A 26,043-nucleotide genomic window follows, 5' to 3' on the forward strand; every position below is an offset into this window, starting at 1 on the left:
GCGTTATGATACTCTCGTTTCATTTGAATAAACATTAACAAAAATATAGGTTATCAACCAGCCAATGAAATATGCCCTTAAATATCAACGGCAGTGACCGTTTATCGATCAATAAGTTACTGTGTTAAGAAAAGAAACTCTGATTTGCTCTCTCAGACAGCGTGAAAGGTCAGTTTGGGTCAACTTTCAGAAAACCTTTTACTCTAGCTCGCAATAATTATTTTGCCAAGTTTATGTGCATTCAAGAGAAATCTTATCGTCAGTAGCCATGGTGAATTGAGAGCGTGACGCATTTTCGTTCGTGGCTTCCGACGATGACCTATGGCCGTGTCATACATCTCGACTCTTTCTTCTTTCTTTTCATAATATCTTTGATCAAATTTATGGTCAGAAAATTTTCATGATACAAATATATTAACGCAATTGATAAATAAACAATAAACATTTCACATAGTTTCACATCTTCTTTACCGAAGGTTCCGATATGTTAACATTGGCGGATCGAATAGATATTTATGTGCTTTGGTCTGTAAAGCCACCGCATCCAATTAAAATTAAGTTGTTCAAATTTGCTCACTTTTCCTTCATGATCGAGACAAGCTGAGAACACAACTTTAATGGTCTCATAAAGAAGCAATTTTCCACTGCATGTCTGTGTTTGTACAAATATCTTTCATCCATATACATCTGATTGATACTCGATGTTAAACTTACAAAGTATCCTTTTGAAGTCAGTTGCAGCCACCTTTTTCGGCTGATGTATTGTACATCAGCCGAAAATGGTGTATTGTGCACCGCTACTACTCACTATTGGTTAGTTGATTTTACATACAAAAAGGACGCAACTCATATATGTCGCTATGACATTCAAGAAGATTCCATTCACATACAGAAAGGACGCAACTCATATATGTCGCTATGACAAAGCACTAAAATATCTACACGATCTGCCAAGGTGTATATATAAGTTAACATATGGGAATCTTGGCTGGCGAAGTTGACATTCGATCAGTTAGTTGTTTTGCTTCCGCCTCTATTCTTTCTCTGCAAAGATTTTTGTATGTCCGTGCATTTTCCTACCACAAAACAAACATCGTGGAAGGTTATGAAGAGTTAGCGAAGAAAGCAAGAACCGATTCCTTGTAAGTATTAAAGTATTGCTGTACTAGTTAAGTTAGTATGTCAGTTATAAATTCAGATGTGCCATGACTATCTTATTGATGTTAGTCACTAACCTAGACGTATCATATAAAAAATTAGCTCGAGTTATGATGCATTTTCTAAAAATAGTTACAGCTGAAAGAAATTACAGGAAATTTTAAAGCAAGTGACCTTTCTGGAACGTGCTGAATCACGCCTCTTCGCTTATCATCTTACACAAAAGCCAAGAGGCTAAACCCAGTATATATTTAGCTTTGAGATAAGACTTGAATATTTAAATATTTATATTTTCTTTTTAATGCAGGTAACATTCTTCACTTGTTAACAAATATCCGGAAAAAAATTCAAGAAGGTTCCAATGATTTTATTAGGGATAATAGGATGCAATATGAGCTAATTTGCCCAGATAATGTAGCAGGTGCGTCTGAATAAAGTGATGAATCCTGTATTAGCCACCCTATAAGAGGGCTACATTTTGGTTTCATTACTGCAGCAGGAAAAGGAAAAATTAAAGATTTCAGATATATTCAGACATGAGGATCATAGAGTCTTGTTTCAGCTTGAGATTTTATGATTAGCCAGTTTCGAGGAAATGTATTTGCGTAACATCGCTATTTGTGTAACATTATCTACCCAGTACCTGGTTACCCATTAAGCATACTAAGCACGTCCTTAGGGCATCAGGCCAACTTGGGTACCAGAAAAAATTCAAATTAATTGTTGATGATAAAAATGAATGAATTATAAAGGACCATTTTGATCTGCTTGTACGAGTATTTTGATTTGGAATGATGGCAACACTGATATTTTCCCACCTTTGTAGCTTTTAATATTGCGTTTGTTTTAGTTTCACATTCTGTAGGAAATTGGAGGGCACCATAATATTTTCAGTGCTTTAGGGCCCTGAAGGCATTAATCAGGCACTGTGTACAGTTCCATAATATTTTCAGTGCTTTATGGCCCTGGAGGCCTTAATCAGACACTGTGTACAGTTGAAAATGACGTTCCAAGTTATAAATCTTTAGTTTCAGGTGTTCACGTCTTGGTAGGATGAGATTTCAGAACAATACAAATTTACATGGTTACGGGAGTATAAAACCCAGTTTTTTTCTTTCTTGCTTACATTACCTATTTTTATTTTTTCCTTGTAATCTATATTTAGAAATGATACATAATAGGAGCTTCAACAGAGCAGTAGACTCTTGAGCACAAATCATTAAATCATCTACATGGATATCTATTATAAAAGGAGTCAAGAGGAAGTCCACTTTTCAAGGGTCTGTGTCAGTAAGAGTGGTAAATGTCCCCCTTTCAAGGGTCTATGTCAGTAAGAGTGGTAAATGTCCCCCTTTCAAGGATCTGCATCAGTACGAAAACATGAGTAGTTTGATGGCCTAGTGGTTAGAGCGTACGCCTCGGATGAGGGAGGTCGCGGGTTCGATCCCCTGCCGAGTCATAACAAAGACTTATAAAAATGGGACTAACAGCTGCCTCGCTTGGCGCTCAGCATTAAGAGGTTAGTGTTAGGACTGGTCGGCCTGGTGTCATGGTAACGTGAATGGGTGGGACATCATGCTACATGTCTGCGGCATGATGCACCAGTGCAAGAGATCACTATAACTGCCACACTGCAGACATCGTAGAGATATGACTGCAAAATTGTGAAAACGACGCTAAAAATCCAAATCTCTCTCTCTCTCTCTCTCACACACACACACACACACACACACGGACAGAGTTTGATAATAAATGTGAAATGTTCCAAGAATGACAATGAAAGACTTAAGAAACTTTATGTTTAATATATCTGCCCAAAACTTCAAAACGTATCATTGCCTTAAAACATTTTTACAGGACGTTCAAGAAAACAGAGGTCAGTTAATAAATCTACATTAAAAATAAGTTAGTTCTTTGTTCTTAAAAACAGAGATTCCATTGCATGTTGAAATGTACTTTAATGGAGACCGTGGCATGGCCATAGAAAGATTTTCAAATTAAAGTGGTTTGAGCATTTTCAAGGTGTATTGAATACCCCTCACTCTTACCCGTTTGATATATCGCACTCCTCGAATAAATACAATAGCGGATGATCTTGATCATGTATTAATGAAGATGAGGTAAGGAAAACAACCGATGATATGAAATCAGGGAAACCTCTAGGTTGTGATGGTACGAGTTGTGATGTGAAATTTTACAATTACACTAAATCATTACTTACATATTTATTTAATGCAGTGTTTCATACTTTCCAAAAGACTAGTGTATAGATACATTTGTTCCACTTATTAAGAAGGTAAGCAAAATGAACCGAATAGTTTCAGAGAAATAGGTCTGTTACTATTTATGAGTAAAGTTTTGATTAATAATCTAGATAAAAGGCTCATACATTGGGTGGATGACAACTACATACAAGGTTAGAAACAAAGGGAATTTAGAAGAGGAGACAGGACTGTAGATAACATCTATATTCTGGATACCCGTATTTCGTAATATTTACAGAAGAAAATGGGCACTTTATTGCTCATTTGTAGACCTGGAGAAAGACTGATGTAAATGAGAGGACAGCTCTATGGTGATAGCTGAATATGTGTAACTTGAGTACAAAGATGCTGAAATTGTTGTAAGCAGCATACGCAGACTACTGAGCTTGTGAAAGAACCTTAAGTGGATTACGTGGATTCAGTGTCCAATAGGTGTTAGACAGGGTTGCATATTGTCACTACTGATGTTCTTACTTTTTCTAAATGACCTGCAAAATATACTTTCTGGTGGTAAGAGTGGTATTAAAATAGAAAAATATGTTCAAGTTTTAATTTATTGAATCTTTCTATTCTATTTTATGCAGATGGTCTTTTATTACTGGATACTACAGAAAGAGAAATGCCATGTTATTTGACTGACTTATTCAATACTACGAATATATAGAAATTGCAATGCAATATTTATTTTACTGAGGTATTCAATACTATGACTATAGAAAATGAAATGCAATGTTTATTTTAATGACTTATTCAATAATATGACTACAGAAATTGAAATGCAATGTTTATTTGACTGACCTATTCAATACTATGACTATAGAAATTGAAGGCTGATTAAACTGATATAGTGGTTTTACGAAAGGGCGGTTATCTAAGAGGTTAATGAAAATGGAATTTTTGCGGACATGAATCTTATGATGAATATATAGGGATTGTTTTCTCATCAAGGGCAATTTAGAACAAATGTTTTTGTTTTTTTTAAAAACACACAGCAGAACAAGAGTCACAGGCAAAGCATACTCTGAAAATTATTTGGATAATTTTCTGTAAATATTTTATTTAAATATTTGCCACTCATGTTGAAAGAGTACATGATACATTTTGTAAATATGTCGTATATAATGTGTGTGATTAGGATTTTTTAAATAGCTTTAACAATTGTTAAGTCATATCGCTACAATGTCTGCAGTGTGGCAGTTTATAGTGATATCTAGCACTGGGGCAAGAAGCCGCAGACATGTAGTATGATGTCCCACCCAATCACATTATCCTGACACCAGACAGACCAGTCCTAACACTAACTCTTAATGCTGAGCGCCGTGCGAGGCATCTGTGGGTACCATTTTTGTAAGTCTTTGATATGACTCGGCCGAGTTCGAACCAGGGACCTCCCGCTTCTGAGGCGGACACTCTAACCACTAGGCCACTAGAGCGGTCTATATATAACGTTAAGAAATGCTAACTGAGTTATGGTTTTGTTGAGGCATTGTATAACACGAAGTGTCGAATAAGGAGATTTTTTTTAATGAATATATCTAAGCCCAAATGTAGATATATAAATACACAAAATTGGCATGATACATACATTCATACATACATACATACATACATACATACATACACACACATACATACATACATACATACATACATACATACATACATACATACATACATACATACACACACATACACACATACACACATGCATACATACATACATACATGCACACACATGCATACATACATACACACACATACATACATACATACATACACACATACATACATACATACACACACACATACATACATACATACATACATGAATGCATGCATACATACATACATACATACATACATGCACACTCATACACAAACATACACACACATGCATACATACATACACACACATACATACATACACACACATACACACATGCATACATACATACACACATACATACATGCATACACACATACACAAACATACACACACACATGCATACATACATACATATATACATACATACACACACACATACATACATACATACATACATACATACATACATACATACATACTGTATAAATCGTTATCATTATATTTGCTGTTGTCCAAAACTTAAAATCATTGGTGCGAAGTAGTTACCTCTGCTTTTGTTTCAACCTACATGAAGAGAAATTTGTTGATGCCTTGTCTTAAGAAGTAATCAGACAGAAACCATTGCATCAGTTTGTAAGTCTATACTCTTATTCTGGGAGAAAAGAAAACTGTTATGAAAATGCAAGTACTTACATCACTGTAATTATACTTCTAATATTCAACACATGGGTTTAATTGTTTTATATGTATATCATTTGGTCAATAACGTATTCATTTTCTTCATCAATTTTGATTGGTTGATAATTAATTTAAAGTACTAACTTAAGCCAAGTTGTTTTAATGAGTTTCAGGCCAGACGCGTATTTCTTGTTCTTTATATAGTCCTTCTGCTCAAACAATCAAAAAAATAAATAAATAATTTTTGGATAATTTAAGTTGCCATCTCACGTTGATACATATCTACATTTGGATGGGCAGTTTGCCAAAAAGAAGCTGTAACGACTACCTTGTCCTCGTTTACACCCCCTCTCCATAAAGTTTTGTATAAAAGATAGAAATGGAGAAAACGAAGAGGATGCGGTGAACATATTATATGAATTGTGCACTGATTAATACCAAAAAATAAAAGAATTAACGAAAGGAAAAAGTAAATTTGAAATTTACAAATTTCCATCTTTGAACAACACTGTGCCTAATTGGCAAAGAATCATAAGCAAGACCTACTACAACCGGAGAAAGGAAACAACGAAATTTGCACGAAGTATTTAAATCTATTATTTTCAAAGATTTTTAACCATTCTTTTTTCATCGTGTTGTTTGATTATGTGCAGTTTACGATACAATGTTCCTAAATTACTGTCATAACGTTTGTTAAATATTCCGCATGCCAGAGAAATGTTCGAAATATGAAACATTTCATTTCTGAGCAAAGTGGTTTTTTAGCCCATGGTACGCATTATCACTGTTACAGCTAAGAATTTCGTACATATGAGAGAGAAAGAGGGGTATATATGGAATAAAAGGGCACGATTTGTGAAGAAAAGAGCACTGTTTGCAAGAAATGGTATTTTTGTGCCATTACAAAACCTTATGTAAATAATGCAATTTAACAATGAATCTGTTTGGAACTAGAAACAGACAAAAACACATTCCTAAATTTATCCTTCATTAAAAAAAAGTAAGTGAATAAATACAAAAAAACACAAATTTTGGAAAATGTTCGTGCAATCTGGATAGAGACAGAGGGGAGGACTCTTAGCGGGCAGAATGGGGTGGGTGAGTGGAATAACTAGAAGGGTGTTGTGGATTACTATTCAATCGTCTGTGATCTTTGTAATAAAATCAGTAAAATCAGTTTCCAGTTATTTTCAGAGTGCGATATTTAGAAATTCCTACATAAATATTCACATAATGTTCCATGTTCCTTTATTTTCATAGACTACACACAGTTTTTAAATTACATAAACACAAACGAAAATAAACTTGTCTTCACGACCTACATACGCACAGAAAAGGCGCACATTACTAAATCGTACGCATCTACACATGATACAAGCATCAAAGCATTTTAGAAGACATCAATATTTTACACTGAATAGAAACACACAAGGCATTGTTATGTAAGTGCTGAATCACTGTTGACGAGCAATTTCGCTCGAGATATATGATATCTCAAAATTATCTGATGTGGACTCGATGAAAGATTTTTGTCCCCAAAATATATTGCGTCCTTGAACTTTGATTAAATTGTTCCTGAATTCATAGCTTGCTGCACACAAGTGACATGGTAAACATGGCTAGAGCAAATACAGCTGACGCTAAATCTCTTACATAATCATCATCGTAAACGAAGCAGACGACAAAAACTATTGATTTTTAGGTCACATTAATAGATTTGATGTAAAGTGACTAGACCATCTGTTCTTCCTGGATCAAAAAAAAAAAAAACGTAATAAAATATATTTTGACTGAATCAGATCTTCGTCGATATACATTCTTTTCAATCACTGAATTTGCACACGGTGTTTATAAGTGTGTGTGTGTGTGTGTGTGTGTGTGTGTGTGTGTGTGATTTGGATTTTTAACGTAGCTTTAACAATTTTCAGTCATATCGCTACGATGTCTGCAGTGTGGCAGTTTATAGTGACGTATAGCTTTGGAGCATCATGCCGCAGACACGTAGCATGATGTCCCACCCAATCACATTATCCTGACACCAGGCCGGCCAGTCCTATCACTAACCTCCTAATGTTGAACTCCAAGCGAGGCAGCTGTTAGCACCATTTTTATAAGTCTTTGGTATAACTCGGTCGAGGATCAAATCCACGACCTCCCGTCATCCGAGACGGACGCTCTAGCTATTAGGCCACAAGGGCGGTCTAATTTTATAATCGCGCGTCTACATTCACGTATTATGTTTTTTCTTTCTTACTTTATATATATATAAATTCAAATAAATACGTGTGCATATTTTGGGTAAATGCATATCATGCAAATTTACTTATCTCCAATCTTTAAACCTGTTTCCAAATATGATGCAAATTATCAAGCATAGAACATTTCACTTTTGTGCAAATCGTCTCACATGACAAAATTGCATTCCCATGAAAATTTCTAAATGTATGTACTTTGCATACGCGTTAAGTCTGGTGCTCGTAAACGGCGTATAACATTTACACTGTGCATCAATGTTGGTTTTCTTGTTGGATATTGTCAGACAGGGAGCAGGAACCAGCTGCATATGCATAAAAACGGTCACGAAATCACCAATCTTTATGTTGCTATGATTTTCTGTGACCTATCACAGCTGGTCAGCGTTGAGAAGAGAGAAAAAAATAGCGATTTCGCTATTACTGGGATACTCAAGGACAGAGTTTTCCAGTATCTTCCTAATTGTTATTTTTTTTTTGAGCATTAATTAATTCAGTGTTTTATGGTAAACTTTTTTATTTTACATGGTGCAATTAAGGTCATATGGACCTTGTTCCTGTGAATGAACCACTTTATCGTCTTTAGTGTTTTTTATGGCTGTTTCAAGCCGTCATCTGAAGCATGTATGTCAAATCAGTTTGACACTGACCGAATTTCATCACACAAACTCGTGTGTTTAACTTGGTTGGCTGACCTGAACGACCTCGTCTATTAAATCACAAGAAATTGCATTACTGATGGACTTTGTCAAAAGCGTTTGAAACAAAAGGATTTTGTATGAGGACAGACGCGTGCAAAACTATTAATCATGTTCCATATTGACCCATGTCTCGTTCATATAACATTATATTTTTTATGGTTCCAACATCGTCATGCTTGGAATATATTCAAGAGCTACGATATTAGCCGCAACAAAAATAACAACAAGAAAAAGAACAGCACCATTAAGCATGCTGCTACTACTACTATTTCTACTGCTGCTACAATAAATAAATAAATAAGTAAATAAATTAATAAAAGGTAGAGAACATGAATGTATGCGATGAACTACAGGAGTTTCTTCCCCAAATGGCACTGAAGAATGCAAACACTTGATATACTGGCATTACTTTAGCGCGCCAAGAATTAATAATATAATGTATTGCTTTTTATTTAAACTTTAATAAAGTTGCTTTCTGGCATTGGTTTGTATTTTGGGTTGTTTTTATTATTTACATATGAATGACGCTAGAGCGTCTTCCTTATGGGATTTGCGTTTGGCATCTGGGTTTGTGGGGACCGTTTGTATTCTCGTTGTAGAATTCTGACTCTATTGTAGGATAGTCTCTCCCATACACACACAAAGTTATAAAATGCAATAAACGAACGCTATACCAGTCACTCACCCTGTAAATTGAACCTTTTAGTCAACAGAGATCGAATAACGCATCATCTTCCATGACGTGAAACAGTCGAATTCCCCTGTATATATATATATATATATATATATATATATATATATATATATATATATATATATATATATATATATATATATATAATCCATTCATTGACGTGAGTCAAAAACTCAGAACATAGGGGGCTGAAGTCCGACCAACATGAATTACCTGAAAGGAGGTGAGTACCGACCCAGAACTCCTGACAATAGTAAACTAAACTTTTGTTATTTCGAAAACAGAAACAGAGGAACCTCGATTTAAAATTAAATTTAAAACTGGAATCTTTAAGACTTCGTTTATTTGGAAAGTTCTCGAAGGGACATCTCTAAAGTTCTAACTATCCAAATATCCTGGAGTGGACTTAGAGGTGGCAACAACTAACATTTATAAACAGAATTTCCCCTTAGAAATTGGAATGATTTGACGTGTAGGCAAGATACTTTAAAGCGGATTCATCCCAGCTAAACAACTTTTTGAGTGGGTGTTTTTGACACAGCAAAAATAAGGTGGTTTTGTTTTTAGTAAATATATCTTGTGGATACCTTTTTTACATTTCGTCATATAAATATGACAATAAAAGCACGTAGGTTGTATAGGTTAGAGATGAGGAGTAGAAAACACCCAAATTATTGCACGCCAAGTAGTGTAACGTAGGCTGAGCCAAACAACCATTTGTTGAGAATGCCTTTGTGACTCACACAGCCAGCAGCAGAAGTGACCAAATACAATAATTTTATCAATAACGTTTATGCATAACCTTAGAATTTAAAACTATTGGATATATAGTATCCAAACGACGAATCCAATATGCTTATTTTTAACAGGCATATTTCCGAATTAAAAATATAAATTATCTTAATAAACTATAGCTGCCCATTACATACTTGGTAGAGGAATACAAGGTGGCAAAAAAATGATTTCTCCTGACCCTCAAGAGACGAGAAAATTACCAGTGCTGGTATTGGGGTACGAACTGGAAGAAAATGTCAGTGGCCTACCGGTGGACTAGGAAGAGCGCAGGCTAAGGCATAGGGTCATTGTAAGTTCAACAAACGTGGGGGTGGGTGTACTAGGGTCAAGAACAACACAAACTGGAAGAATGTGAACTAAGTTCACAAGATAAATATGGTCCAAAAGGAGATCCGTAGGGCAGAGGGGGAATCAAGACCAGCAAAGGCAGTCCAAATGGGGATTAAAACAAGTTGCACTAAGTGGTTACTTCCAGAAAGGAATCTTACATGGGCAGATATATAGAGAAATGAACCATTTCATCTGCAGTTTCTGCAATGACCTAGTAAGGTGGAAACTTTTAGAAGACCCATCATGTTAACTGTGTCATTGATGAGGAACACTCACCCACATATTATCAGGATGCCAAGTTGCACTGGCCGAAGGTCTCTATGGGTGGAGACACGACAAAGTGCTGAGGGAGATGGCTGATATCCTTGAAAGAGAAAGGCATAAAGAGAGAGAGAGAGAGAGAGAGTCCCAAAGAAGACAGGTCACCATTTGATCAAGTTTGTTAAAGCAGGACAACAGCAAAAGACCGCAGGGACAAAAATTGCAGGACTATTGCAGGAAGCAAAGTCATGGGAGCTGTTAGTCGACTTGGGCAGGAAACTGGTATTTTCTGATGTCGTTTAGACGTCTCTCTGCTCTGACGGTGTCATCTGATCATCAGCTGCGAAGAAAATGACCCTAGTGGAACTTACTGTAACGTAGGAAGAGAGGACAGAAGAGGTTCATGAAAGAAAGACGATGAAGAACCAAGAGTTGGTTTATTCTTGCAGGGGTAGAGGACGGAAAACATGGTTGTTCCAGATGGAATTTGGTTGTAGAGGTTTTCCGGTCCAATCAATGTGGAGTTTACACAGTGCCTTGGGAATAAAATGGAAGGACACGCACGACAGCTGTGCAAGAACTGGGTAGTACCGCAGAGAGAGCGTCAGGTTGGCTCTGGGTCAGACGTGAGGACAAAATATGACAGCCATCACAGACGGGCTGTACCTGATCACTACTGCCGTCCCGTATCTGGAGGGTGTTCCTAGCTAAGGGGCGAAACATCCGAAGAAAAATGGTCACTCGGCTGATGATATCTGGGGAAAGCAGTTAAACCCACTGTATTTCTACACTAATCGACAATTCTTGCAAATTATAGAAGCCGTCATTAAAGTGTGTGGAGACCTGATATTAAGAAGATGGATCGATAAATCATTGATGTCAAGTCTATACTTGTTCATATGTTTCAATGCTTGCTGACGGGTTTGTCCAACTATATTTCATGTTACAAGTTATCAAATAAACAATAGTAGCTATTGCAACGTTAATATTATAATACTTCTTAAATTTTGGTGGGAATTACTGCCGCTGAAATAAGTATTTTGATCAATGAAAGAACAGTATGAACATCTGGATCTATTGCATTCAGCTGATGAACCAGGACTGTAAGACAACCGTAACTCATTTAGTATTAAAATATGCTAATATCAAAACCAATATGCCCTACTCTCCGGTGTATTTGTTATTCTTAATAGACTTATTTGTATTTTATCTTCGCCTCCTATCTGTATTTATGCTTATGTATATATATATATATATATATATATATATATATATATATATATATATATATATATATATATATATATATATATATATATATATATATATATATATATATATGTGTGTGTGTGTTAAGTTCTTCCTTTATTCCATCACTGTTCCTTTCGCATTACGAAGGCAATGTAGGTATTCGTTACCTATCCATCTGCATTTACATATTTCCTGTTACTTCTGCTTCTATCATACTCTTCTTCAAGAGATTTTAGCTACCAAATATAAGACTTTTCTCTCACAGCGCCTCACTTCATATCCAAATTAATGTTTGAAAATACTCTTCAAAGCAATCCATGCAACAACAAAAATTCAATGCAACAAACAAATTAAATTCTTATTCACGCATTTCATGTATATTAATCTTAGTTACAAGATTGTTACATGACGCTAATTTTGCGCCCTCTATTGGTACTTTTCTAAAGTACCTACCTTATTCTTGTCGTGCTTATTGTTGATTTACTCGATAGCACTCGACTGGCAGTCTTAATATGAAACTGAAAGTGGATTCACACGTAGCAGATCCATAACGGGCCATTAATGCGCTTCAATCCAATGTAAAGCAACTCTGGAGCAGTATATCAACACGTATACACGATAAAATAAAATAAAATAATTCACGTACAAATATAGCCAAAGCAGAAGAAACTGCGCTTATCGATTAATGCATTACAAGTTTTCATATGCGGATTGACCAGACATTGATTACAATGACAACAATAAAATGTTAGTTGTACTTCCAATCATTACGAAAAGCAGCATGTACTATAGCGTAAGAGTACGACAATAATAATAATAATAATAATAAGAAGAATCGTTGAAAGTTTATATTAGTTACATTTATTAGAAGAAACCGCCTTTGTTAATGTCATAATAACGATATTATGGCATAATGTATATTTTAATCAAGCCTGAGTGCATTCTGAGCGTTTAATAACTCCGCCTTTGTGTTAAAACTCAAACAAAAATACGAACATAATTTCTTTATTTCATTCATTCATCATTCGTCGTGGGAAGGCAGACAAGTAAGTTCAAATGACGTTGTGCGCTTGATTGGAGACGTACTTAATGGAAAAGAAAATGGAAAGCAATTCGGCTAAAAGCGAAACTTAACCCAAGAAAATGGACAATAGATGTTTGACAAAGTTGTAATTTCATTCATAGATAAAAAGACTATGGAATATTCTTTTGCTAGCTTTTACATTCAAGAATTAACACTGCATGACTAGCTACTGAATATAACTATATATAATACCAGATTCATATAACACAAGAATAATAAATTTAGCGCTGGTTGACTGGATCAGTTGAACTGGACCTATTCTCGCATTCGGATTTACCACGGCGTAACCGTAATATTGTATCAAAAGCCTTTGGGAACAAAAGGATTGTCTCTACAACATAAAAGGTCTGTCAAACTGAGTTTTTCATACATTATGCTACTTTACTGATAATGACCTTCCATATAAATTGAATCTCTATGAATTATTCGGATCCCTTGTTATAAGTCAAAGAGCAAACGGTAGAATTTAAACATAGCCAAACAAAGAAAATTAAGAATCTGTCCGCGCGAAAGAATGTAGACATACGACAATCATTATTCCGCTTGAAGTATGTATCTGCATTATTTAAATTTAAAAATTGGATTAACTTTAGTAATTTATACCATTTGTATACGTGTGACAGTAACACGTAAATAAGTGCATTTACACTGTTATGAATCTAGGTCGTAAAATTAGTAGCAGAAAGGAAGTAACGCCAACAAATTAAGTAAAATTTAACCAACAATTTATTTCTCTTAGTTACACAGTGAAAAATTAAGAGGAACTTACAGTATTGTCAATGAAGTCCCAAATAATCCCAAATGTCCTTTCAGATGTCCAAAACTGTAGAATGTTACAAGTGAATAGATTTGAATGTTTTGATATATCGCAGTGAGATAGTCAAGAATGTCTTTTAATGAGTTCTCAATAATCCCAAAGTAGTGTTTTAGTCCAAAACTTGAATGAGAACTTTATAATTCCAATGAATAATTTAAATAAATAATTCCCTCAAATTGTATCCTAACACAACTAAAAACTCTGATTTAATAGATTCCGAAAGACTGATATTAAACAGCAATAAATAATTGTTCACTAAATCTCTATCTACACAAACTTTATTTGACTTGCGATAGATTGCCCATGGAAAATCCCAGTTTTGAGCTTCCTTCTTACGATGATGACAAAAAGTCTGGTAGACACAACCAACAGTCACGGACAAAAATTAAGCACACTATATAGATGTACATAACAAAACTATATTTAATGTTACGCCAAAAAACGCGGAATGTTTTAAGAAGACACAACTGTAAGTTTTTTATGGATTCTTTTGCAAATTTAATCCGTATAGTTTTGAAAACCAATTGATTTTCTAAGGGATACTTAAAATCCAGCGCGTACATACAAAGCTATATGCAAGAATGGAATCATCATTATCATCATTATGTGATAACTCCATCATTTTGATGCGTCTTAATATTTACTGTTCTCTTCGAATGGATAATGTGGCGAATCCGACTGATGTATTCCCAACCACTTTTCTCTGCATGGTTGGAAATGTATCGTCAGTACCAGTTTTAGAAAGACAATAGCCCACCCATATTTAGCTGTAATTGTTAGGTACCTGTACACGAGACCCATGCGTTTTGTAAGCTTCTGTGTATCCATTGAAGTTATTCCAAAACAATGAGTATCCAGTCAATATAATTTGTATTAGACATATTCAGTGAAGCTATTTCAAAACAATGAGTATTTCAATATAGTTTGTAAACGACGTACATTCGCTTAGGTTGATCTGTGTCAAAACAGCGAGTATCTAGTCAGAATAAGTTGTAACCGACATTTATTAACTGAAACTTATATATATATATATATATATATATATATATATATATATATATATATATATATATATATATATATATATATATATATATATATATATATATATATATATATATATATATAATTTGTAACCGACGTATATACATTGAAGCTATTTAAAAACAATGAGTACCTAGTGAGCATAATTTGCAACCGACTTATATTCACTGAGACTGTTTGAAAACAATCACTATCCAGTCACTATAATTTGTAGCCGACATCAATCATATGGGATTCTCCACTGAACACGCTTTTGATTTCTGTTGAGATGAAAGTGTTTGATTTGTTTGATTTAATTTTTGTTTGTCAAATAGCGCAGAAATCATTATTTCATTATTCATTTGAATAAATCCCGCAGAAATGTTCTTCTTCGCCAAGAAAATAACGTCGCACGAAATTTTGTTTTCACCTATGAAACGTCCCAGGTGGATTACTTCAAAAACATTTACTGTCGTAAAATAATATCTGGTATTGTTGTGCAAGTTCTAGACAGAAATCTTTGATCTAATAAACAATGTATCGTTATGATTGTAAACAACATAAACCTTTCCTTTTGTTTTTTCAATTTTTCTCAATTCATTCGAATGTTTAATATTGCTATTGCCCAACGTTCTTGTGCGGGAGATGTTAATGATACACACAAATCGAAGTTTTGTTCATATATACTTTTCGATATTTTAGCCTCAAAAACTATTAAATGGTATTAAATTGCACGTTTATTTTTCAAGTTATTTCATACGTTACGCCCCCCCCCCCATTTTCACAACTGAAAATGTTTTTTGGAGAGATTCCTTTAAACGCAAATCTTGGATTGTTTACCACTAAAAAACAGTTTATTTATTTTGCAACACGTTGTAGAAGAAAGTAAATCTTTGTTATGTTATTGCGCCCGTATTATCGATTTAGGGTGATTAATGTGTCGTCTGTACAATTCTTTGCATTTTCAGTCCAACATTGCAAATCAATCACCTAAAAGATTTAAACGATAGCAAGGACACACTGTCTATCAAACTTGGATTAATGATGTGTTTCTTTAAAAGAAAATTTCATCATTCTTTTTTTTTCTCTTCCATCGCCTTTCAAGTCAAGATATATTTTGGTGGTGGTTTTGTTTACATGCACATCTGATAGGAACCGTATCCGACGTAGTTGTAATCAAATAAATTACGCCATTCTGGGTCGGCTGCCATGGTATGTCTTCGGGCAAGGCGCTTTACTCCACCTGCCTTGGCACTGAATAACCTACATGTGTTGTTGTGCCGTAAAACACCAAATAAATAAATAAATAAATAAATAAATAAATAAATAAATGACGTACCACAACAGCCAAAGTCGAAATAGGGCGAACAATGAATGGCCGTCGCAGTCATAATACCCTAAATTAAAATGTAGTGCAAAACACCATGGCGCGGGCATAGATCGACCAAACTAACAATGTTGGTGTGCATCTCTGATGCACATCAATAAAAATATATGAGCACAGGGGCAGACAATTGAGATTCATTGACTGGTTATTCAGATGGTACAGCTCAAATGCAGTCCAACATCGTGTGCTGGGAACGACTGTTTCTCGCCTGTCAGTGTTACGATATTATCACCGTGTTTTGTACGCGGTAAATCTTAGTTCTCTGAATGTAGTAGACTTAGATTTCTAAATATATTATTGTTTGCTCTATTGATCATAGATCAGAAGAGCTTATGGGATAATCTTTCGCATATCGTCCGTCCGTTAGCAACTAGACTATTAAGAGAATTGCCATGAAACTTTAAGCACACATTCATCACATGGTCTAGTGGGTCAAAAATGATAATTGCGCCGATCTGATATACAAAATGGTCACCACGGTGGCCATCTTAAAAATGTTGCTATCGCTACTCCTCCTGAAAGGAAAGTCATATTGACATGGGATTCTCACTAAAAATTTATGATATTTAGTTGGCCCTTAATGAAAACGTTGCCGATCAGATGTTTAAAAACATAGAAAGTCATATTGACATGGGGTTTTCACTCAAAGACTTCTTACGATGTCGATTTGGTTCTAATTTAAAATGGTGCCAATCGTGTGTCCAATATGGCCATCACAGTAGCCATCTTGAAAATCATTTTATCGCTACATGTCCTGAATGAAAATTAATATTGCCATCGGGTTTTTACCAGAAGACTTCTTAATATGATGCATAGTCGGTCCAGAATGAAAATGGTATCCATCTTGTAGCCAGTATGGCCACAATAGCGACCATCTTGAAAATATTGTTATTACTTCTCCTCCTGAATGGATAGTATTATCAACAAGGGATTTATTTTACCGAACAACGTCTTTTGATGTATACTTGGCCCTGCTGGTGCGGTTCAGATATTTAGTATGCCTGCCGCAGTGACCATCTAGAAAAGCGTTTTATGGCTCTTCATCCAGAATGAATTGTCATATTAGCATCGGGTTTGTTCGTACATGAAAACAGTGTCTATCCTACTTCTATTACGACTGACACAATGACCATCTTTAAAAAAACCTTATTACCACTCAGATGGCTGGTCATATGTCGAATGTGTCAGCCATGAAAATTGTGCCAGTGTTGTTCCTTGAAATCAGAAAATAATTTTAACATGAGATTTCCACCAGAAGACTTCTTGTGATATCTTGCTATTCCTAAATAAAAACTGTGCCAAGCTGACATCAAATATGTCCACCATAGCAGTTAATTTTAAACCTTGTTATCGCTGGAGAATATCAACGATGGTTTCAGCTCTCCACAATTAAAAGGAATACGTGATATTTGAATCGTTGACATTCCTTGCAGCTAGTAGAGAGCGGCCCTTATAGGGGCTCTTGCATATTTATGTGCTCACCCCTTCTCCTCCCTAATAATGATACCCCAATTTCCGATTTTATCTTTTAGACTTATAAATTAGGGAAAGAGACTCACTTAAAAAAATGCTAATATTTGGGCAATTAGAGGAGATAATGAAAGAATAAAAAAAGAAACCTTTTCACAGAGATGCAACGAATACAGTATATATGAACCTTGATATCCAAATGTATGTATGTATGTATGTATGTATGTATGTATGTATGTATGTATGTATGTATGTGTTAAAGGTTAGTGGCATTTAATCACAATAAAGGATATATGGTGCAAAGAAAAAAGTATCGTCTAAAAAGAAGCCACAAATATGCACACGAATGGATTGCATTTCTTGCTTTGAATACTCGACAACAATATACACTCACCTGAGTTTTATTTCTCAGTTTGTTTCATGATGACTCCAGTTTGTCTGACAATCAAAGATTGGACATCGCCCAATGCAATCAATTATAGGGCAATAGCTGAAACTGATTTACACTATGTACTCGCTTATAATACCTGTCTAACTACACACTGCACAAATCAAGATCTGCCGTCGTATAATGCTCCAATAGATCTGCGTCTATGCAATTTATTACGAGTAATCAGTAGAGTACAAAATAAGTCATGATGATCTGCCAGCGCATAATTCCACGACAGTTCGGGGTCAATGTTGTTTGTAGTTTGACTTGATTTATAAGCGAGTAAAGATGGTCCCTCTCGCTTGAGATTTTTCATTAGTTGTCTTAATACATTTTTGTCGCATTTTCTTATTAATTTATACGCCAAAAGGCTTTAAACCTTCTTAATTGACTGAAGAACCTCGAGCTAATTGTTATTATGTATAATGTGACTGATTTTCCTGCTACCGACAGTACCTATTTATTAGACGAATCCGTGTGTAAACGACATAGACCATGATCTGCCATATCGTAATGCGCGGGCGGATGAGGGTCCATAGTGTTTGTTCGACTGGTTACCTCTAATAAACTGCATAGGCGCAGATTTGCCGGCGCACTGTGTGACAGTTGATCTGGGTCTGTGAGATTTGCAGTTGGACTCGACTTATAAGGAAGTATATACGTTTTATCACATCTATAACACAAACAATTACAATAACCTTTGCATTTGCAGGGCTTTTGAAACATTTTGTTCGTCTTTTGAAATTAGTATTAGACATTTATGTGAAAAGACATGGAGACTAACATTAGACAATATCAAGCTTCGTCCTAGCGTATATGTATATTTGTCAGAGAATGTGAAAAAGAAAGAACCCGTGAGAATAATATTGTCCTACATCCATGCCTGTATAGGTTCTTCATAATTTAATTTTTAGTTGATGTCTTTTCTGATAACCTTATACAAAATACTTTCCAATACACAAAGACGAATCTTGTGTAGTCCATGTGTTTTAAATCGGATTCAGCTCCTGACAGCGTGGTAGCCAAGAGTTCAGTTGGTAGAGCGTATTAAACGAGTCGCGGGTTAGATACCCACCAGGCCAATAATCATTCAAATGTGCCCCCACCCCCTCGTGTTTATCTTCAAAAGCAATCTCCATAACAATCTCCATAAGAATCTAATAACGAATCATAAATTATTAGGCTGGTTCAGGTTGGGCTGTTGAGTGCGCGTTGAGTGCGCGTTTATGATTTCGTCTATACTCTAATCACAGTACGGCATGTGACAATGAAGTTCTGGGTTTTTTAAAAATTCTCTTTTTTATATAAAACTTATTTTGTGCATAATCTGTCCAATAGAAAATTAGCTATTTTATTTTAAATGCTTTATTCTAAAGTTCTCCGAGACACTCGGAAAAGTCTTATAATGTTCCGGGTAAAATTCTTTCATGGTACTCAGGCAAAATGTTTGAACTTCGATGGTTCCAACTGGACCAATCTCGGGCTTTTCTGTCAAGAAAAAACAAAACGCCACACAAAAATTAAACAGCAAGAAAAGATCCCTCCCCCCAAAAATTATCCAAAAAATTAAAAAATAAATAAATAGATAAATAATTGATTTTCAACAATCGGATCTATTGTGCGGGATTTATTTTCACGTGACGGTGGTGAACATTCGTACATCCTGGGCGAAGAATTCCTCATAGTTTGTAGACGCAGTAATTCATATATTTTGCTCGCCGGAAATTTCTTCGAAAATATAAGCAGCAAACCGTTGGATGGACTTAAAATTTGCGAATGAAAAATTTTTTTAGTTTGATGTGATGGCTCAATGCTTGTTTTGGCAAGTGATCTGAACGGCAACTAATGGCAGCTATGGAAAATTATAGCTATAGAATAAACCGAAGGCTCCATTCCACTTTGTTCTTTTATTTGTCATATTGTCATGGGGGGGGGGGGGAATCCAGCAGCAACTCGATAGATGGTAATTTTTGGTTCCCTGTCTTAAACGCATCTTGATATGTTACATATCAAAGACAGCAAGCAAGACCATTATTTTGTAAAGAGTTAATCTGAGTCTTCATACGCTCAATCACAGAGATGCATATGGCACGAATTGAAATATGTGGAATGTGTTATCTTTTCTCCCTGTTTAATTATTCATGAAGCCATGATAGACAGTGCGCCTCGAGGGCAGTTGACGTAAATCTGTTTTGTAATTTGTTAAGGACACATAACATAAAGCACTGACAGCATGTAGATTTGAAATATGTCGTCGAATTGACTTTAGCTTAACCTTTTTAACGCGAAATTGGCCACATTGGTTATATTACTGAATTCTCTCCCACTATCTCAGTTGTGTGATCTGCAATAGTCACTAAAACTGTAGAAAAGTATGTATTGATATCGCACGAATCAAGATTTTTTTCCCCTCCACAAATTAGTATGCATGGGTGGGTCTAATAATTGAAAACGGAATAACACACTCTTGCGTTCAGTAATCGATCAAAATGCCATGGAAAGTTAGTTTTACACTTACTCAATATTGTTGTTATCACATGTTTTTGGCTACATACATATAGGGTTATTTTTATTATTGACAAGAGAGAAATAGAAAATCCTAAAAGAAGACAAATATAGCCTTATCAATATGTACTGATTTTCCACATTGTGCGGTTTTCGTGCCCAGTTGCGGATAACTGGACAGATAATCCGAAATTGTAAAAGGGTGTGTATCAGGAATGCATACTTTACCACAAAAACATGTTTTTCTTCAGATATAGGTGTGAATTTAAATGGTGTGGCTGATAAATGTTGTGTATGTGCCTCAGGTTGTAAATCATAAAACCACTACCTTTCAACATTACCTTCTACATGCTGTGTGATGCTTTAAATACGATGTTAAGCGAAGAAAAAACGTTGCTAGAAAACAGTGTTCAGAAGAACCAGTACTATCCGTTTCTCATATGTATGAATACAAACGGATCTACCCATGCTGCATATTTTGTACCTGAGTGGGAAGTAATGTCTCTTAATAATAATAATAATAATAATAATAATGCCTGATTGGCTTGATAACTTCGAAGTAGATAAATAAATCAATAAATCAGTCAAAAACAGAAAATGACATGAGTAATTTGGAACAAACGAATCCTTCCATGCAGCCAGTGTAAATAATTAATGATAGCGCCTTTATTATCAAGTGGCGTTAAAGAAGAAATACCCTAAGAAATATAACTTTGATAAATCTATTCCAGTAAGAAAATACATTATGCTAATGTCAACTACAATAAATTGATTAGTACAATGCTTCTGAATCAAATGGCGGGAAACCTGTTATCCTGCTCGTCCATGAAGCGCGAATTTCCTTGACTAATATATTGCGCTCCTTAAACGTCGTTAAAAGCAGATTTCAAAACGTGGGATGCGGTTGGAATAATTGTCACAATGAACATTATGATGTGTAATATGTATTATAATATTGTAGACCTGTATTATATAATGATTCTGGACCTCTGTAAATCGTATAGAATAGCAATCAAATGACTGATTTGACGTGTTAAGTTTTAGAGTTTAAAGTTATCAATGAAAACTGAAATGGCAAAGGACAAGACGTGGAAAGCATAGTACAAATTATTAGCGCTTGATCTTTTTTATATATACAAAAAAAAACAACTTTCATTTCTTGGAGGCGGCGGGGGATAGGGCGAATGAGGGTAGTGGGTTAGGACAAACGAGGATAGAGGAATGAGGTGAGGGTAAACGAGAACTATATAATTACCAAAAGTGTTAGAACTTGCTAGTGAGCTTGCAACACATCTCCTCGGTGACTTATCATAAACTTGCTGTACCGGTTTTGATCCAATGGTAAGTAAGTAAGTAAGTATGTTAAGGAAGGAAGGAAGGAAGGAAGGAAAAATAATGCTTACATTCACTAAAATATTATCCCATGTATCATGTACCTGGTAACATTGCTATTACCACCGCAAGTGTCATAAAATTGTTTTAATAGCATACTGCCTCAAAACAAGTCCATTACTATCATGTGTTTCTTTAGTTAAAAGAATATAATTTCATTCTCTTTGCTAACGTGCTTAATTTCATTCTGGTTTGAAAATAGAATATAGTACAATTATATATTACATTTAGAGAAAAGTGTGTCTTGTCTATCTGATAATATTCGAGAAAAAAGAAAAAGGATGGAAAATTTGCGACAATGGTATTAAAAGTTTCACACAAACTAAAATTGTTTATATTCCAATGAATTGGGTTCGTGAAAACAATGAAATTATTGTGTTTAGCAGTAAGGGTGGCTACACTCAATGCGACATGCGATGGCTAACGATTCTGATCCGAGTGAAAATTTGGAACGAATACAGGTACAATGCTGTCCGGCATATTGCCCACATAAGGTTTCCGTCTCCAGTACTGAGCCAAACGCATACCGAATTCGACCCATTGACGAAAATAAAATAATGCAATGCTTACCATTTGAAAAGAGGCAATTGTCACCAGAATTTTATGTTCAAACTAATATTAATTTTGGACACATTGGATACCACACCCGTGTTTTCATGACTCGCGATATGTCGGCCTATTCTGCGCACAGCTTTGAAAAGATGTAATGTTTATCCATCGGGCAATAGAAATGAAATACATTACTTTGGACTGTTTCTGTCCGATGTTCAGTCGAGTAATTAGTTCAGGTTTATAGCTAGTTTTACAAGACTCAATGTAACAATGCCAATAAATGGCAAGAGATATAGGCAAACTAAACCATTCTTGTAAAAAAAATTAGTAAAGTTTAACATTTTATACAAAAAGAGAAACAACAATGAATAGGATGTTATGTGTTTACAACGTCTTGTTTATGGGGAAAAAATTACTAAGAATTTAGAAACTTTAGACTATACGCTGGGGAATTTCTTGAGAATCCCGTTCTAGCGGCAAGCTGACACGTTGGGTAGCAGACGATTTTGTACACGTGGGACAACTTCTTGCAGAATTGGAAACTTGGATTAAGATGCAGATTTTTTTTTGGTATATATTTCCATCTTTTAAATAATGTATTTATTTGTATGATTTTAAAAGATACACAGTAAATAGTTTTTCTGGTTTACAGGTTCAAGAAGGTCATGGAGTAGGTCTTCATGTTGACATTTAGAAATCACATTTTTATATACATTTCGAGTAGAAATTTGGGATATTTTTTGTACACTTTCAAAATGTCTTCATATGGGACCAACTAGAGTACGGGACGCATGTGTGTGCAAAGTTTCATGGCAATACTCCAAGTAGTTTAGGGGCAGAAACGACAAAGACATGTTCTAAATGGAGAACTGACGACAGACGAAAAACCATTTCTTAAGTTTTCTGGTCTCTGACCAGTAGAGCAGGAAATGAAGAATACGAAGTTTGTACCTTGCTTTCTTGGCAATCGCTTTGATAATACTGTACTACTGTATAGGTTCTACAAAACCCAGTTAATCTGATTGGCTTATGGACAAATGCCACTAGTTACCCTTGTAATCAAAGACATTCATGGAATCCGACTGCCACTAGTTACCCTTGTAATCAAACACATTCAAGGAATCCGACTGGATAAAAACACATATCCATTACATGATTATGAGGTGGACCCCTTCTAGAAAGGTTTCATCCGCTTCACTTATCTCACACTGACAAGTGCAACCTCGTGTAATATTGAAAAGAAAAAGACTAAATTGATCCCAAAAAATTATACATCTGGATCAACAACTAGCACCTATTAGAGAGGAGTCAGGAAGAACCATATGCACCTCCAATATGGATTGAACCTTTTAAAAAATAACAAGTTTACTACATGTATTCAAGATGGCCGCTATCGCTTAACCGGCTTGAAGCAGCTGTTCCGTTGTTTAGTGCTGTTTTCATGACATTTGTGCTTGTTGCCTGTTTTCATCTTCGTTATTGTGTTCATTATGAATTAACTATTAAATTCGTATGTGTTTCTTCATCTCCTTGTTTTCGAAACGAGAATAATTAGACTTTTTCTCAGCTGTCTTGCTCCACTGTTTTTGAATAAACGGCCATCACGTGATACTCGCCAGTCAACCCGTTTATGCTACGATGGACCCTCATTAATTGCTTTAAATAATCACTCCTTGGCTCTCCACACTACATTGCGCTCTAGACTAAACGAACTGGGACTACATTCATCATTACCTAAATGTAAACAGAAGCGAAAAAAGAAACGTTGTTTCAATGCTGGCCGGCGTAGAACAGGAAGAAGAACCCCAGTTATCTCCCTTATTTCGGCACAACCAATAAAAAAAATTCGACCGTTAATTTAGATAACCTAATTCAAATCCCTATTAAGTCGTCAACATTTGTGTCAACTATCCAATAAATACCTCTGCGCATTGCATTATTCAATGCCCATTTAGTAGGACCACCGGAAAAGCGCACAGAAATAGTTAATTTTATCAACGACCAGAAAGTTGACATATTTTTCTTGACAGAAACATGGCTAAAAACATCAGGCGATGAGCCCAAGTGTGCGGATCTAATACACGCTGTTTACTCCATCGAGTCGTTCCCCCGTATTTCTCGCGGAGGTGGAATTGCTGTCATCACTAAGAACTCCATGATAAAACGTCTTAACTACACCACAACATTCAATTTCGACCACACATCGTTTGAACTAGTCCAAACCACACTCACAATGGAGCAAAGGTCGATCCATTTTTTCTGCCTATACCACCCTCCTCCTAGTAGAAAAACAAGCTGACTGAATCTCTCTTTTTGGAGCAGTTTCCGAATCTCCTGGACTATGGAAATTCGATAGGTGACAACCTGATTATTCTTGGAGATTTCAACTTTCACTTTGACTTTCCCGGAAACTCAGATACATCAAAACTCATAGATTCCATTAACGTTTTCAACCTCAAACAGTCAGTTCACCAACCCACCCATAAACATGGTCACATTTTAGACTGGATTCTTCATAGACCTGATGATAACATTCTACGGTCCTCCCTGGTATCCCATGACCTTGCATCAGATCACCTCTGCATTATATGCCATCTTGACGTATCAGTCCCTAACCCTCCACCTTCATCTGCTACTAAGAGAAACCCCCGTATGATAAATAGAACCAAACGACATCCAAGCTAACCTAACAACTTAACAACTTGCTTACCTTCTACCGCAGAACAACTCGATAACTGTCTGCGTTCATTACTTGACAAACATGCCCCAGCTACCAAGTGCAGAGTATCAATTCAAAAGTGTTCTTCATGGTATAGCAGTGTTAGGGACCAGCTTCACACTGCTAAAAGAGACTGCTGTAAAGCTGAGAGGCTCTGGCTTTCCACCAGACTCACTCTTCATAAGCAAATCTATGAAATCGTTAAGAAGAATGTCACAAATATAGGCCATAGTCGAGATTACTAACAAACTAATGTCAAGGAACAAATCAACACCACTTCCAACTACCTGCTCTCCAGTCGACATTCCGGACATATTTGCAAATTTCTTCCATGACAAAGTACATACTATTAGAGATAAGCTTGACACCACACTTTCAATTGTCTCGTCGTCACAATACAGTTGGGATACAGAATTTGAGCGGCAACCATCAGCAGCATTTGAACCTGTCTCTATGGATTTCGTACGTACAATCGTGATGAAGAGTGCACCAAAATCATGTGAACTTGATCCAATTCCAACATCACTGCTGCTTGAGTGCTTAGATCCAGTATTGCCTTCACTAACTGATGTTATTAATACCTCTCTCTCATCCGGGGTATTCCCATCATTTTTCAAAAACTGCCATTGTAAAGCCTCTGCTGAAGAAACCATCACTAGACCATAACGATTTAA

General features: G+C 35.6%; 1 long non-coding RNA gene across 3 annotated transcripts in view; it reads left to right on the forward strand.

Moving 5' to 3' along the window:
- Nucleotides 1–26,043, forward strand: part of LOC149797052 (uncharacterized) — a 59,360-nt gene that overhangs the window by 16,447 nt on the left and 16,870 nt on the right. For 2 of the 3 annotated variants that reach the window (XR_016421764.1, XR_016421765.1), the window contains exon 1: nt 974–1,142. The exons of the other annotated variant lie outside the window; for it this stretch is intronic. This is a non-coding gene — a long non-coding RNA (uncharacterized LOC149797052). Of the gene's footprint in view, nt 1–973; nt 1,143–26,043 lie in introns of those variants that run through there. 3 annotated transcript variants of the gene reach the window in all.

Source organism: Sinohyriopsis cumingii, chromosome 6, assembly GCF_028554795.1.
Source record: "Sinohyriopsis cumingii isolate HCF-2022 chromosome 6, ASM2855479v2, whole genome shotgun sequence".
Classification (NCBI taxonomy): domain Eukaryota; kingdom Metazoa; phylum Mollusca; class Bivalvia; order Unionida; family Unionidae; genus Sinohyriopsis; species Sinohyriopsis cumingii.